Raw genomic sequence first — 16050 nt, 5'->3', positions numbered from 1 at the left:
GGTGTGGCCCAAGGGGCAGGTTATAAAAGGGCAGCCTGGGCAGGTGCTGATGGAAACATGCTGGGTCTTGGTGGTGGTGGCGGATTCAGGAGCCTACAAACGTGATGAAATTGTATAGAACTAAACACCCACGCGTGCAAGAGATGAGTCCACACGTAGCCAGGCACTATAAATAAGGCTGTTTTCGTGTCACTTTCCTGGTTGTGATACACAGTGTTGCCGGATATTACCGGTGGGGAAGCAGGGAATGGGCGCAGGGGATCTTCCCGTGTCATTTCTTACAAAGGCATGCGAATCTTCAATTATCTCAAAATTTTAAAAAATTAATTAAAATAAAACTTAAGTCCAACTTGTCTCAGAATTAAGTGAAATGTCTGCCGCTAATAGCAGGACGGTGTTAAAATTTGTTGCTGTTTCTGACTGATTTCTGTGTGCTTTCCAATGACTGCCTGCCTCGCCGATGGAGAGTCAGTGCTGATCTCAGTGCGGACTCTTCAGAGCCTGTGGATGGTCCAGGTGGTCTCCTTGCATTCTCCCTGGGGGGTCTTAGAGGGAGGAGCCCTGAGCTGTGCCAGCCTGAGGAGCAGGGAGAGTTCCGGAGAGTCTGGCAGGAGGCCTTGGAGAGGCTAGGCTGGTGGGCTCCCTCCTTCCCCGGCTGCCACCCCAGTGGGTGCTGGGCCTGCTTCCATTCAACGAGGAAGCTGAGCATCGACCCGAACTCAAGGCTGAAGAGAACCCGGCCCACCCCGCGCTGCCTGGGGGACCCCCAGCTGGTCCCTGAACATCTCTGCTCCTGGCTGAATTTTTCCTCATTTGGAAATGAGAATAAAAAGAAACTGAACTCAAGGGTGTGGAATGGGACTGTTACAAGCTACCACAGGCTAAAGTCCTTCCAACGCTCCTACACACGTGGCTACTTGTACCCAGAGGCGCCAGACTCAGCCGGGACCGGCAAAGGTGAGGCTCTCCAGGCCAGGGGCTGAGGGCGAGGTCCTGAGGGTTTAAAGGCCCCATCGTCTGGGACTGGATGATGACGCCCTCATCCAGATGTGCAGGGAGAAGGTACCCACGGGCGGGTGTGAATTCCCGCCCAGGCGTGGGGACGTGGTGAGGCGTGAACACGCTACGGGGTGGGGGGTGACCGGTGCTCCAGGAGCTACGGGCCTGGGTAAGTGCGGAGAGGAGCTGGGTCTCCAGGGCTGGAACCTTGGGAGGACCGGCCTGCCTGCTGCTCCCTGGAGGAGGTGACAAGATGCTGGAGGCTGAGAGAGGCCTGGGGAGAGTGATGCTGCAGAAGCAGAGGTCCAGGGCCCGGGCTGACAAACCAGCCACTGAGTCCCAAAGCCCTGCTGCTGGTTCTGTGGACAGGGGGGTCTGCTTTCCCTTTCAGAACCTGGGTTCCTCATTATTAGAGCAATGGAGGACCAAAGCAGTGTTTTACTAACTGGTCCCCGGGTCCTAGAAGTTCCATGGACCCCCTCCATGGGCCACAGGAGGCGAGAGGGATGGGGCTGGTTCATCCACTGTGTGATCGCTGGGTGTGTGTGTGTGTGTGTGCATGTGCGCGTGCTACGCTGATCGACCTCCTTAACAGCGGCTTTGAACAAAAGTTTGGAAATTAATAAATAGATGACATTAGAGGGGCATTTTACTTCTAAGATCCTGGAAAGACATTTTTTAAAAGGAGATGTAAGTTGTAATACCAAATACTCTGTCTACAACACCGAAATCTTTTATCACTCTGACCAGCTGACCCGAAGCCGTGTCCCTCAACCCCCTCTTGTATCTATTCACGTCCCTTCCTGAGGAAATATCTGTCCTAAAATTCACACTGTGGGATCCCTGCCTGGGACAGCGTAAATCAGGGAAGAAACTCCAAAGGATGTAAATTAAGGAGAATGACTACTGAGTGTTACCCATGGATACAGCTTTTTGCAAGGTTCAGAATTTGCTGGAAACCTCCCCCTTTTTTTTAACTGCCCACCTGAAAAGAATTTTCTCTGATGACAAATGTAGTACGTGTCAGCTCCCGGGGCAGGATGCAGGGAAGGCAGGAAGGCATTACACCAGCCCTTTTCCCGCTTTCACCTCTCTCCGTCTACATGCTGGAGGCTGCTCTGCTCAGCAGCGACTGAACAGACTCATCTGTAGAGGGGACACATGTGGGGCAGCGCTGTGCCTCTCTGCACAGAGACCCTCCCGTTCTTCAGGGAAGCCCACCTCGTACCTGGAGGGCTGGTACAAGGTGCCTGGAGGTGAGACCTGCATCCTCCCGTGAGAGGCTCAGAGGACCCCCCTGTGATCCGGGAGCTAGTCTCCCCTGTCCTCGGAGATTAGCAGTGACTTTCAAAATTGCATCGACATTGTTTATTTTGGAAATACTTCTTTCTGAGGGCTTTAAAAAAATGTTTTTTCGATGCGGACCATTTTGTTTATTTTGGAAATACTTCTTTCTGTGGGCTTTAAAAAAATGTTTTTTTGATGCGAACCATTTTTAAAGTCTTTATTGAATTTTGTTACAATATCGCTTCTGTTTTATATTTTGGTTTTTTAGCTGTGAAGCATAGTGGGATCTTAGCTCCCCAACCAGGTATTGAACCTGCACCTGCTGCATTAGAAGACAAAGTCTTAACAACCGGACCACCAGGGAAGTCCCTGTGGGCATTTATTTTTAATTCAAAGTAGCCTGGTGTGTTCAGTGTAAGCCCCCGGTGAATGTCTGTGTCCTGTATGGATGTGTGAATGATAAATGTGTGAGCACATCGGCCTGCTTGGCCCCAGGAATAGGCTCTTAAGGTTGGCTTCCTGGAGAAAAGGAGCAACCGATGCTCTATGCTCTAGTGACAATCTTGTCTAGTGACCACAAGCTTGGGTTTAGAGTGGCGGCTGTCTGCCAACCCCCAGGCACCCTCCTCCTACCTCTAGGACCCTGGACAGGCTACTGAAGCTCTCTAAGTCTCAGTTTCCTGGTTTAAAACTGCCTCCTCTCTAGGATCACTGTAAGAAGTAGATGAGTTGATTCGTCCAAAACGCCATGCCTGGTACCCAGGAGATGCTTGAGACCCATTTTCGGGCAGCAATACTTCTTACTACCATTGGCCTTCTCTAAAGGGTCACTTGGCTTCTTTGATGACTAGCTTCCCTAGTCTATCCAGGATCAAGGATTTCTGTTTGTTTTGAAAACCTATTAGCAACCAGTGCCTCAAAGTAAGTCCCTTGCAGCCTGGGCTCAGCGATTATCTAGTAGCTCACAATAATTGGTCACAGGCATTCATCCTAGGGGGTTGATTAGCTGGGAATCAGCTGAGCATTTTGTATTTCTTTACTGTAAGGCTTTTTGGAGGTAATTCCACCCATCATTAGAAAGGCAGATTTGGCCTTCTACCAGGAACTTCTGCCAAAGCCATCGTTCCCAGCAGGAGCCTGTGTGAGGTTACACTGGTGTCTCCTGGGGGAAAGGAAGAAGTCCCTTTGCGGGGCTCAACTTCAGGTGAGGACTCGAGCACATGTGTGCGCTTGCGTGTGTGTGTGTGTGTGTGTGTGTGTGTGTGTGTGTGAGAGAGAGAGAGAGAGAGAGAGAGAGAGAGAGAGAGAGGAAGAGAGAGAGACACGACAGGGCCTTGGATCTTCATAAGGACCAAGCCAAGAGTGTGATTTTGATCTCTGTTTGGAAGCACGATTCTGTTGTATTCTGGACATTTCCTCACGTGGGCATTTGAGACCCCTTTTGGAGAAAAGGGAAACGTCCTCAGCGCAAACCCCCTGCTCATGGGGATGCCTCGTTCTCCAGGAAACCAGGGCTCTTTCCCTTTAAAACACCCACTTTTCTCCTGATGCCTGAATCTGTGTCTTTAAGACAATAATTGCTGAATTGAAATCTGAGACTGTTATCTCAATAACCAATTACTCAAATAACTTTGAAATTGGCTTAAATTGGCTTGTCATGCTACATTTACCTGAATCTTTTTATGGGAAATTTAGGAACAAGAAAAAAATTTCTTGGCGGTCTAATTTGTTTGGTTTCACTGAAGGACCTTATTTGCAACAAGCAAGTGGCTCTGGGTCTCCGTGGCCCAGGCCTCTGCCTCCTAGGATGGAGTCTACCCTGCTGGGGTCCTCTCCGAGTTCCACCCACTCAACACCACAGCCCCTCCATGCCCTCCCTGGACCTTTCCAAAATAAGGCTCTCCCTGTGTGAGGGAGGAAATATATGTGTGTGTCATGCCCGTGAGATAAATTTCCCTCTTCTCGGCAAAAGATTTAAATGTCATGGATTTGTTTTTCCTTTTGGAAAATAATAGATGAGATTATGTAGCTTTAATTTTCTCCCTTCCAACAGCCATGAAGGCTTAAAGGTGAGAGTCACTATCTTTAAACTAAAGGAATTCACCATTTATTAGTGGTTTGAATGGGTGAGAGTGACTGGCTGGGAGCAGTGTACTTGGAATTTATATATAGCTGTAAACCCAGTAATAGAATATCACATCTTTTTCTCTAATCTAGTCTTATATCCCCTCATTTTTCTCATAGTCTAAACTAAAGTAATGAGAGTTCTTAATGCTCTTCACAACCGTACTCCTTTTTTCTGCACTGTTTAAAAAGAGGTTGCTTCTGCAAACATTTTACTGATTTTGCAAAGATCCAATTCGTTTTATTTTAGAAACAAGAGTAGAATGTTGAGACACTTACTGATCATAAGTATTGGGACAAAAAGAAGACAGCCTAAGGGAATGGGAAATAAAACGGGGGCACCAACCTTCGGGACAGCCCCACGGAGCAGATCAGCTCACAGGATCCCTCCCCCCGTTTCCTCTCTGATACCTGCTGAAGCCCCCAGCGCTTGATGGAAATTTGGAACCTGGCTTGGAAGGGGGGGACGCTTTTGTTTACATGTTGCCTTGGAAAGGAGTGCAAGTATTTTTAACTCAGCATCTACTCCCTGACCAAAGAGAGGTTGGAATTTTCACAACTGAAGTCACAACATAGATGGGCTTCTATTTTAAGGCATTGGAACAAAGACAGGAAAAGAACAAAGTTGATTTTCAGGTTCAATATTGATCTCCAAGTATAAAAAGACAAATGAGTCTTTCCAGACACACCATTGCTCCCTGGGGAAGGAGCTATCAGAGTGTTGGGTGCAAAGGAAGCAGAGAAGCAAAGAAGCACTGGGGCTCAGTGCTGGGCGTCTCCCCTGTGACTCTACAAGCCCTGGATACGCACACGGGCTAGCGGGTTCCTGGGGTGTCCGGCCCCCAATATCCTCGTCTGTGACATAAGGATGAAGATCTTTAAACTTGCATCCCTACTGCCACTAGTGGAGACACATGCTGGGATGTGGGGGGCTAGTGGGCAGAGCAGTGACCCCAAAACAGAAGCCCTTTTCCTGAGGGATCCTGGCAAAGCACTCAGCTGCCTTGACTCTCAGTTTCTTATCTATGGCCCCAAGAAAGATTAGGTTTCCCATAGCCCCTCACGTGTTTGCAAGGATGAATTGAGAAAAAGTACTAAATGGAGTCGGAAAATTGTAAAGCATTCTATATGAATATGAAATATTAGTGCTTTCATGATGCAACAAGATTTTCAACCTCATAATTTACCCTGAACTCCGGGAGGAAATCACCTTGTCATAAAAACATCTTGGAGTGGTGATCCATTATTCTTCTATACTGGGAGAAAATTCAGAGAGGTTTCCAAAAGAACGAGATTATAAAACCGTAAAAGAATCTAAGTTCAAAAGCCCTTGGAAACAGCTGGACTGAGCCTTAATAATTCAAATAATTCAGCCAAAGTTTTTCTTTCTTATGGAATAAAACATGGTCTTTTTTTGTTGTTGTTTGTTTTTTGACACACCAGAGAAAGTGTCATAAAAACTCGGGCGGGGGCTTCCCTGGTGGCGCAGTGGTTGCGAGTCCGCCTGCCGATGCAGGGGACGCGGGTTCGCGCCCCGGTCCGGGAGGACCCCGCACGCCGCGGAGCGGCTGGGCCCGTGAGCCATGGCCGCTGAGCCTGCGCGTCTGGAGCCTGTGCTCCGCAAAGGGAGGGGCCACAGCGGTGAGAGGCCCGCGTACCGCAAAAAAAAACCAAAACTCGGGCGGGATCCAGAAAGCACGGACCCTGAACCTTCTTCCACTCCTGATGTTCCCTTTTGGACGCCTCGCTGGGATTCCAGGCTGCTGGGGGTCCCCAGGGAGAGCTGACCAGGCTGGGACCCATCCCTGGCTCCCCTCACAGCCTTCCTCATTGCCACGTCTCCCCTTCCGTCAGCTCCTCCCCCAACCTCCGCCTCCTCTTCTCGAGCTGATGTCACTGCTGTCCCAGGGCCTCATCCGGAGGGGCTTTCTGGCCCCCTCTGCAGCCACATGTCTTCCTGCTCAGAGCCTGGGTGGCAGGCGTCACCTAGGGCCCCGTCTCTGGGTGGTCTTGGCCACCGGAGGGTCACGGTCAAGGACTGGGGAGGAACAGAGCTTAGGGTTCCAGAGCATATAGAAGAAGGAAGAGAAGAAGGGTGTCAGGAAAGTCTTTCCGGCCTTTTCTAGATTATTCTAGTGATTTTGGCAATGCCACGGTGGCTTAAGATTTGCAAGAGAACAAAATTTCTTTCGTTTTTATTTCTGGAAATATTTTAATATTAGAAACAGTTTTCCAATTTTATCTGTAATCCAAAAGGAGAAACCTATATTCTGTATGCCACGGAGGATGCTTCCAAAAGATTTAGACAAATATACCTTTTACTATAAATATATTGTAATTTTTTTCTATCCACAGAAGGACAAGGATTTTGAAATATATGCTAGTATTTCTTTATTTGTTTATTTATTTAGGGTATGGTTGTTTTACAATGTTGTGTTAGTTTCTGCTGTACAGTGAAGTAAATCAGTTAGTATTTATTAAAGTGCTAAACCCTTTGTAGTTTTTGCTCTGGACTCAACTAGGGAAAGTCAATTACATAGAATGTTGGAATCCCGAGTGGCCATCATGAACTCTGTCCTAGAAGTTTAGTAACCGGTGGAATTTGGTACCAGAGGAAACAGCCAGGATGTCACATCGGATGGCCGGGAAGAGATAAGTAACCATGTCTGGCTTCCTGACGTGCAGAGATGGAGTTGGACCCGCTGTTTCACAAGCAGTAGAGCGGGCCTTAGGAATCCCAGGGCCACTGTGACTCCTTGGAGCCTGGGGTCCAGCAGGCTGCAGTGCCAGCTGGCTGACCCACAATGGCCCCAACCAGAGGCAAGGCTGGGAGGCAGGTGGCCAGAGGGGGTGCCGTGGGCCACGCAGCCGTCTTGCGGCTCTCAGCACTGCGTGGTCCTTAGACCCTCAGGTGGGTCCCAGCAGTTCCAAAACTGTGGTTTCAGAGGAAAAAAAGAGAAATGATACAATTTCATCAGTGTTCTTCTCAGGAAGGGGAACTGTGAAAATAATCAGGACTTTATAGCAACCCCCTTGCGTTCTTGAAGTTTGCCCAGTGTTACAAGGAGAGAGTCCGTCCCGATAATATTCACTTCGTGTAATTCACCTTCCCGCACATTATTTTATGTCACCTGGTGTTATGTACCACAGTCATACTTGCAGTTGTGTTATACTGCTGTCGCCTGAAAAGAAAAATGCACACTGGAGAGAGAGTTGTGAGTGCAGTTTTATTTGGGGCAAAATGAGGACTGTAGCCCGGGAGACAGCATAGCTCTGAGAAACCGCTCCAGAGAGGCCGGGGGAAGGTCAGTGCCGCACTTGGTTTCAGTGAGGGCGGTGCGGTCACGCAGGCACGCACGCATGCTGGCAGAGGCTGGCTGCGGGTCACGAGGAGCAGACGTCACCATCAATGACCTTAGCGCTTCTCCAGACATGAGGAGATGCTAGAATCAGGCCCGTATAATCTTCTCCTGAAAATATCGAACCATCTGAAGACCCGTCCTGCCAGTTTCTCCCAGGGCACAGAGGGCCTCCTTCCTGCTCTCCACGCCGAGCTGCTTTCAGGGGTTGTTGAAGGCCAGCAGCTGCGGCGGCTCACGATTTAGTCCTCATAGAGGCAGTCGGCAAGCATCAGTTTGTAGTAAGCACAGTCGTGTTACGGTCAAATAGTTTTTGAAAAGCGAATAGTGGCTCAAGTGCTCTACCGAAGTCTAAAACAAGCGATGTAAGCAACCATCCTTCAGAATCACACCCTTCAAGTTGAAAACCGTGAGAAAGGATTCCAGCGGCAATTCTGCTGGAGCACTTGTACCCCTGGCTGCAAATAACAGAGAAGGAGGTAGAATATGCTTCTGGCCCCGGCGCTGCTACCACGTTGCCACCTGTGTTAGGGAAACTTCCGGCGTGTGTGCAGGGCATCTGCTGCTGAGCTTTCCAGGTGGACAGAACCACCGAGGGCAGGAGGGCATGGTCTCTGTGCCAGGGAAGTGCTCATGGCCTCGGCTTGTCAACACTTCATCACAGCCAATCGATGCTACCAGAGAGGAGATTTGGAATTCAGTTAATATTTATCTTATAAGCTGTGATGGAAAAGCATGTGTTGCGGCGAGACTTTGGATCACATGGCACCTGAACACGGGAGATGGCACCTGACGCAGTGCAGATCTGCTTGGTTCACAGAAGGCGGCAGTCAGCCCTGGACCTCCCACCCAAGGAGTGAGAGCCACGAGCACCCCCCGGCAGCGCCCGCGCACGCATCCTCTGAGCAGAGAGCACACAGGCACAGCTCCCCCGCACGGAAATGCTCAGAAGTCCAAGGGAAGAGGCTCTTGAACTTCTGGGATGCGGGTTAGAACGTGTCTGCTTGGCCTTGGTGACGTCTGCAGAGCCATCCTGAGTAGCTTACTCAGAGGCATGTCTCAGCGAAGTATTTGGTTCTTGAATAGCCTGCACCTGGCAGTTCAGGGTTGAAATATGATATTTAAAGTTCAAGCTCAAGTGGTTGGTTGGTTGGTTGGTTTTTTAGATCAAACTGGGGTCAGACATATTGAAAACCCAGAGTTTATCTTTTCTAATACTTGGTGATTTTACTACACATTGAAAAGAAGCAATTGATTACACAGTATTGAGAATTCTCCAAAACTGCATCCAAAGGCTGACACAGAGCGTAAAACTTTTTTTTTTTTTTTTCCCCAGAGCCAAATACTACCAAACAATGGATAAGAATCCATTCACTATTATCTCCTGAAACTGAAAGATAATCCCACCTTCCAGCTGTTGAGGAAACTTTACACATCAAAGGCAACAAGCAGGGAAACTCTGGTCTTCAGAGAGAAATCTCTTCACAATTTCGGGGCGAAATATCAGACCCCAAAGTCTGATAATCCCAACAATCTATGGGCAGAGTTAGAGTTTTATAACTGGGTAGTTGAAAGTCAAGGTAGGAAACAGGCTGCCTTGGGCTCGAATTCGCCACACCGACAACCCGAGTGTCTTCCTAAGAGATTATGAACAGTAGTATGCCTCTCACTGATCCAAAGCGGTTGTTTTAACTGTTAATTTTTAAATGTTACGTTCAGAGGAACCTATCGGACAGCGACAGAGGACAGTAAAGGGAAGAAACGGCGGCCAGACGCGTCTTCGCTGTGCGGTTACAGCTGAGTGAATGACAGCAGAATGTCTGCAGATGCCTGAGGTTCTCGAGACAGAATAGACACAGTGCAAAGGAAATTCTAATAATAATCTTGAAATCAAGTAATAAATTACCCGGCAAACCCGGCAGTGAGTGGGGGGCTGTGAAAGGGGGAAATAAGTCATTCCCAGGCCTCGTCTGGGGACGCGAGGGTAGGAAAGTAATTGAGGGTCACAGCAGAAGTGGAGGAATAGGATATCTTTGGGGGGAAGACTTAGAATCTGTTTTTACATCATTTTAGAGAAATATTTGTCTGAGTTTTCCCGAGGAGGGGAGTTTTCTCAGCCCGTCCCAGCGGGAAGCAGAGGGCACACTCCAATTGGGAACTCACAGGGCCCCAGGGATCCGTGATTCTCTGCTGCCCCGACCCAGATGGGAAGAGGAGGGGGCAGGGTCAGCGGAACCAGAGTCTGGACACAGAGCCAGAACGGTCGCCAGGGTGTGGGGGAAGTGCTGGCAGGAACTGAGGTTCTTCCCCCGAGGATTCCAGCCACATTTGGGGCTGCAGTTGGAAGGTGTGTTTCGGGTACACATTGGAGCCTTTGGCTGTAACCACAGAAAACACGAGCTTCCCGGGAGCTCCAGGCGCTCTGGCACTTTTCCTAAGAGAATCCTCTTCCGTGTTGGCAGTTCTACCTGGTTGGGGAGGAAACACAGTGAACAGATTCACAGTTTACTCGACTGTGAAACTTTCCCAGAATTGACATATTGCAATTCATGTGGAGAGAAACACAAAATCGTTTTATTTATTACTAATTTATTTATAACTTGATCAGTAGGGAAAAAAGTAGCTAAATAACCAGCCTGGTGTTAAGCTCATTCAGACCCAATGATTTAAAGGATCCCTTCAGGTAGTTCTCTGTTTCCTCTTGGAGAGATATGGTCAATTGCGCTGAGGCTGCCCTCCCCTGCCCGCCTCCTACCCAGGGGTCTGCAGAGGGGTGTGGAGGAGAAGATTTGGAACCCTGCTGTCCGCGTGGTCCCCAGGGCATCCTGCTTTCTCCACCTGTGACCATTCCCATCAGCTGGCTCCGAGTTCCGTGTTTTGGCCTCACTTGGCTTCTGCCACTGCTTGAAGCCAGCGCCTATACCAGGCTGTCTGGCAGCTGCCACCTGGGGTCTCAAACAGGACAGAGAACAAGAACGCCTCCTGCACTGGACTCAATATTAATTATTCCCCCCAAATTCATATGTTGGACCCTAACCCCCAAGGGGATGGTGTTGGTAGATGGGACATTTGGGAGGTGATTAGGTCATGGGGGTGGAGCCCTTGTGAGTGGGATCAGTGCCCTTATAAGACGAGACCCCAGAGAGCTCCCTCACACCTTCTTCCGTGTGGAGACACAGAGAGAAGACAGCCGTCTGTGAACCAGGAGGGGGGCCTCAGCAGACACAGAGTCTGCCAGCACCTTGATCTTGGACTTCCCAGCCTCCAGAATCGTGAGAAACACAGTTCTGTTGTCTACAAGCCATCCAGCCTCTGGTGTTTTCGTTATAGGAACCTAAAGCAACTAAGATGCCTCCTTGGAGGTCCCTGAACATCTCAGTAATTAAGACTAAGACCTGCCCAACCCACTCTCCTGCCTTGTCCCCTGTCTTATCCCCAGAGCTGGGGAAGGGGCCTCGTTTCCTCTCTCTACTTTCCCTGTCATGGGCAGGTGGGCCACAGCCCTCACACTCAGGCTGAGTCCTCAAGCTCAGTTGAATAGGCTAGAAGGAGGTGATGAAAATTCTGGCAAATGCCACTTCCCCACAGCTGTCCTACTGGCAAAACTCTGGCCTGGCAGCATCATTTTTTCCTATGGGCCTGCACAGAGCTGGAAATTATCCCACTCTGCCTTTCTTTCCCTGGGTGATGGATCCCAATGACCCATCAGGCAGCGGTGTCCCCTAGGTAACTCTGGCAAAGACAGAAGAATCACATGTGAACAGTTTTCAGGATTTTGCCCCGTTACAGCTGGGTTTGAGAACATGTTGGCCTCCGTCTGTCTCAATGCCACTCTCTGCCCAGCAGCATAATGGTTTGCGGACAGGTGCTGAGTTCATCCCGGAAGTGTCCGCTCATAAAAAGGGTTGGCAGAGAGTGAGAACTGGCAGACATGAGGCTCATGTGGGTTAGTCTGCCGCTCCCTGAGTGCCTTGCAGCCGCGCCTTTAAGGTTAACGTGAAGTCAAGGGAAAGCAGCTAAAATATGGCAGAAAGTTAACCTGCAGATGCTGTAAAGCAAAGTGGTCTCAAAACGAAGGCAGTATACGGATGTAGGTAGTTAAGCAATTCAAATGATGACATTCCAGGAAAAAAAAAAAAAAGGTTGCTTTCCTTGTGTTAATTTGTAAGCAATGAACGTTAAGATTTTGTTATCGTTTAAAAAAAGAAAGAAAGGAAAATAGAGGTGAAGGTTTGCAGCGGAAGGAGGGAAGTTGTCTCAGAAATCCTGAGTGGTGGCTAATAACGAGGGGACGGCACGCAGTGAATCTAAAGCAGCTCCCCCTCGCCGTGGGCTTTGATTTGTGCTGTGGCTTCGTGTGTGTTTTCTTTGTGAGCAAAAGGCTCCCACTCTCTGGTCCTCCGCAGCACCCTCCACTGCAAAATTGGCCCTTCACAGTACCACCAGCATCGCAGCCACCAGCATCCAGTGACAGAACACCACGTCGATAACGCTGATGCCTGCGTACGCAGCGGACGAGCTCCGTTAACCTTTTAGCCGGGCTGGAAGCACTGTCACTTTTGGTCGCCACAAAGCAGCCAGCGATGTTCACTTTCGAACACGCAAATTCCAAGCACCTGCGTTTAATTTCCGTCGGGAGCACCGTTTCCATTTCTGTGCTGCAAAACTTCCGTGCTCCCGGCCCCACTATGTCAAAAATGCACAGTGGCAGATTGGCATATTGGGCTATTAATAATTTGCTATATGCGTTACAGACGTTGCCTAAATGAACGGTGTTCTATCACTATTTCTTGACATTGGGGCCCTTGGGGTGGCAGGCTGAGACCCAGATCTGTCTACAACCTGCCTGTTTTGGAGAGAAAGGGGGGAAAAAGGGGCCCCTTGGAGCAGAATCGCATTCCAGCTTGCAAAGCCAGTTTCTCAGATGTTCGCCCTGTCCCGTTCCTGGTTCCTTCACTCAGACCTCCTCTGGCCATGGTGAAAAATGATGTGATGCAATTCTTTATTCTACGCTTGACACTCTTATGGAAGGGCAATGTGGGTCATTGATTCCAAACTCCAAAAATGTCCAGAAATGAGGAACCAAATTTTTGGAAGCAGCCCAGGAAAAACTTTCAAGCCCTGGAAAACAAAACTGCTAATTGTTACCCCTTCTGTCACTATTAAGGTTCAGAGGAACCCTGAGCGTGTGTTTCACAAGCCTGTACTTTTATATTAAAACATTACTGAGGCACCAGGTGAAATGTACATTAAGTGAAAACCACCTGAAATGGACAGTAGGTTTAAATTTAGACAGCAAACAGCTGTAGGATTTCTCAAACTTTATTCAAATAATGAAACCAATAGGTTATGCTACAGTTTCAAGTATCCCCAAACAAATTTATATGAAAAATGATATTAATTTATCTGAGATTACTCCAGCCAAGAAATGGATTTTTCTCTGTCACTTCTGAAGGGTAGGGAGGAAAAAAACATCTGAACTATTACAAAACATGTAGCTTGGATAGTTTAGGGATCTAACAAACAAAATGTGCCTTTTCAATTCAGATTAATCATGATCGCCCTGTTTACCCCTTCTGTGGCCGAGACGAGTTTTGAAATGCTAATAAATTAGATCTCCTTTTCATTCCTGGAGTTCAGAAAATGGTCCTTTCCAAACAAAATACATATGTGGGCAGCATGCCCAAGTTTTTTTTTTTTTTCCTCTCTTTTTTTTCTTCATACACACTTTTACAAAATGCCACACAACAGTGAGACCTCTATTGAATAATTCCAGTCTGAGTAAAACCTGGAGCTTAGCAATCCAAGTTTAAGCCAAATGGTGCCAGATAAAATTCCAATTTAGACACGGTTCCAATTCACACTGCTTTCAGCCTGTAACCTTCCTGGGGCAGTGCAGCCAAAAGATTTAATAGTGTCACCAGTAGGGCACGCATAAATAGCAGCTTTTATTGGTCACTATTTTGGAAATGTCAGGAGGGCTACAATATGGTTCTGGGTTGCGTTCAGCATTCACTTTACCTACCTCACTGGATCTTGGGAAACGTTTTTTTCACCGTGACATCTTATAACGCCATGTGAGGAAGTGTTTTCACTCAGGAGGCTTCTGATGTGGGGACTCGTGTTCCTTGGGTGTCACGCCTGTCCTGGTGGCCATGGGTCCCACAGGGACCCAGCTCCCAAGAGGCTCAGGGCCCAGGTGGAGAGATGAGCTTTGTACTTGGAAGAGTGGATGTAGGAACAACTGCAACATAGGGCTCTGGGGTCAAAGCAGACTTGGGGAAGTTCAGGGGGGGCGTGAGACAGGCTGAAGGCGGAGGCTGTGATGGCGGTAGGAAGGGCAGGGCCTCCTTGTGAGACGGGGTCGGCGCGAGCAAGGCCCCCGGGTGGAAGGCGGTGTTCCATTCAGCACATTGATTAAGAACTCAGAAGCGGTTTTTGCCAAGAGGAGTTCTGAGTCCTCATGATGTGTACTGTGTTTGGGGGAGAAAGAAGCCACCCTCACTTGGAACCTTTGCTTTTGGAGACGTGTTTAGCTTAGATTCTCTGTTTTTAGAAACGTTGCAATTCTGTTCAATGGTCTGTGATAAAGATCCACGAATCTAAGGACTGGTGCACGTAATGTACTCATTCGTGGTTGTTACGTTTCCTGGTAGGAGCATTTCAGAGCCCGCCTCTGAGTGGAGGGAGCCCTGAGCTCTCTGAGAGCCAACGATGGGCTCGGGGGTCTCGGAGGGGAGGGGTCTGCCTCTCTAGGCCTTGCCGCGTCTAGGAGGAGGTTAGCCTTTCACTCCAGACGGATGATCTCAGCGCAGTGTTGGAAGTGCTCCTCGATCGAGGATTTCCGTTCCCACCACTGCTCATTGGCGACCCCCTCAATCACGTTCGCGGAGAAAATGCTCTTGCGCCTGGGACTGTGGGCAGAGGCGGGGGGTCCTGACAGCTGGCCTGGGGGCTCTCTCCTCCCGCCAAGCTCGCTGAAGCTGCAGCCTACCTACTCCTCTCAGCCTGCTGTGCTGGCCCTCGGCTCCCCAGCGCCAGGGCAGCTGGGCTCCCAGGAGGAGAGGCAGGATGGAAGAGCCTTCCCCTGCAGGCCTGGATGGAAACAATCCCCGAAAGACCCCCAAATATAAAACCGATCTAGAAGGAAGGCCTGTCTTGTTTAAGGAAACTTGAGAGCCTTTTCCTCCTGCGAAGCCAGCTCGGTTCCTTCTCTCTTTCATTTATTGGTGACTTTAACAAATGTTTTAAACCAAATTTAGAACAGCTGGCTTTCCAAAACTGCTGGAACATAAAGAAAAGGCTTCGTTTGGTGCCATAGCCAAATAAACAGGGGTTTAAACTTCAGTCTCTGAAGAAGTCTGGCCTCTGGTAGCTCTGGTGACAGGAAAATTGGTCTTTGTTCAAGATAAATGGCGTAAACCTTGCCAGGTTGGACTGTCTTCTGTGTATTTTGCAATGAGTACGATTGAATTAATAGATACTGTGTCTCTAAGACCTGGGTGATTCTCCTAAAATGAACACAGGGACCGAGACATGAAAAATGCCACCGGGGGAGAATCGGGCAAGAAAAGGCTCTCAGACAAAGGAAGACCCTTACACCCTCTTTTCAATAATAATAATGACAAATTTCTACTTTGTACGAGGTGCAATTCTGGGTTTCGTTTTTTTTAAAGAATCTGTGCCTCAAACATAAGTCATTTTTCATTCTGCTGTCTGACCCTTTCTTTCTTCCTCCTCCTTAGAAAATACAGTTTTAGTTTGCTTCCAGAATTAAAACAAACCAAAGCTTCCCAGATTGTCAGAGTTGTAATTCCAGAGGTGAGCCCCCCGTGTCTGAAACGTCCCTTTCTTAAGGGCCGAGGAGGGTGGAGCTAGTCATCACTTCTGTTTTTTATTAAAATAAAAAAGCCAGCTAGCGATCACAAGAGGGAAAGGATTTTGCCCCTAAATGTGATTTCTGATGGTATAATTCTGGTTTCTATTCCCCTAACAGCACTTACTTGTTAATGTGCTAGATATCAGGGCACATTTCAGGGAGGAGGGAATCCCTGAAAACATGTTTATTAATGTATTTAACTCGGCATCAGGACGCAGGGCCAACTCCGCCAGGCAGCTGGGCCCAGGATGCTACGTGAAGCCACAGGCCACGGGCCAGCCACACCCTAGGACAGCGGCAGCAAGGACTACGTCTAACACGCACCCCTTTGGAGGCCTTTTAAAACGCCCGTTTAAGACCTACGGGGAAGCGCTCAGTCACGGTGTCCTGAGAATTTGCCGA

This window comes from Physeter macrocephalus, chromosome 20 (assembly GCF_002837175.3).
Source record: "Physeter macrocephalus isolate SW-GA chromosome 20, ASM283717v5, whole genome shotgun sequence".
NCBI classification, from domain to species: Eukaryota; Metazoa; Chordata; class Mammalia; order Artiodactyla; family Physeteridae; genus Physeter; species Physeter macrocephalus.
Note: the sequence above shows the minus strand (reverse complement) of the source record.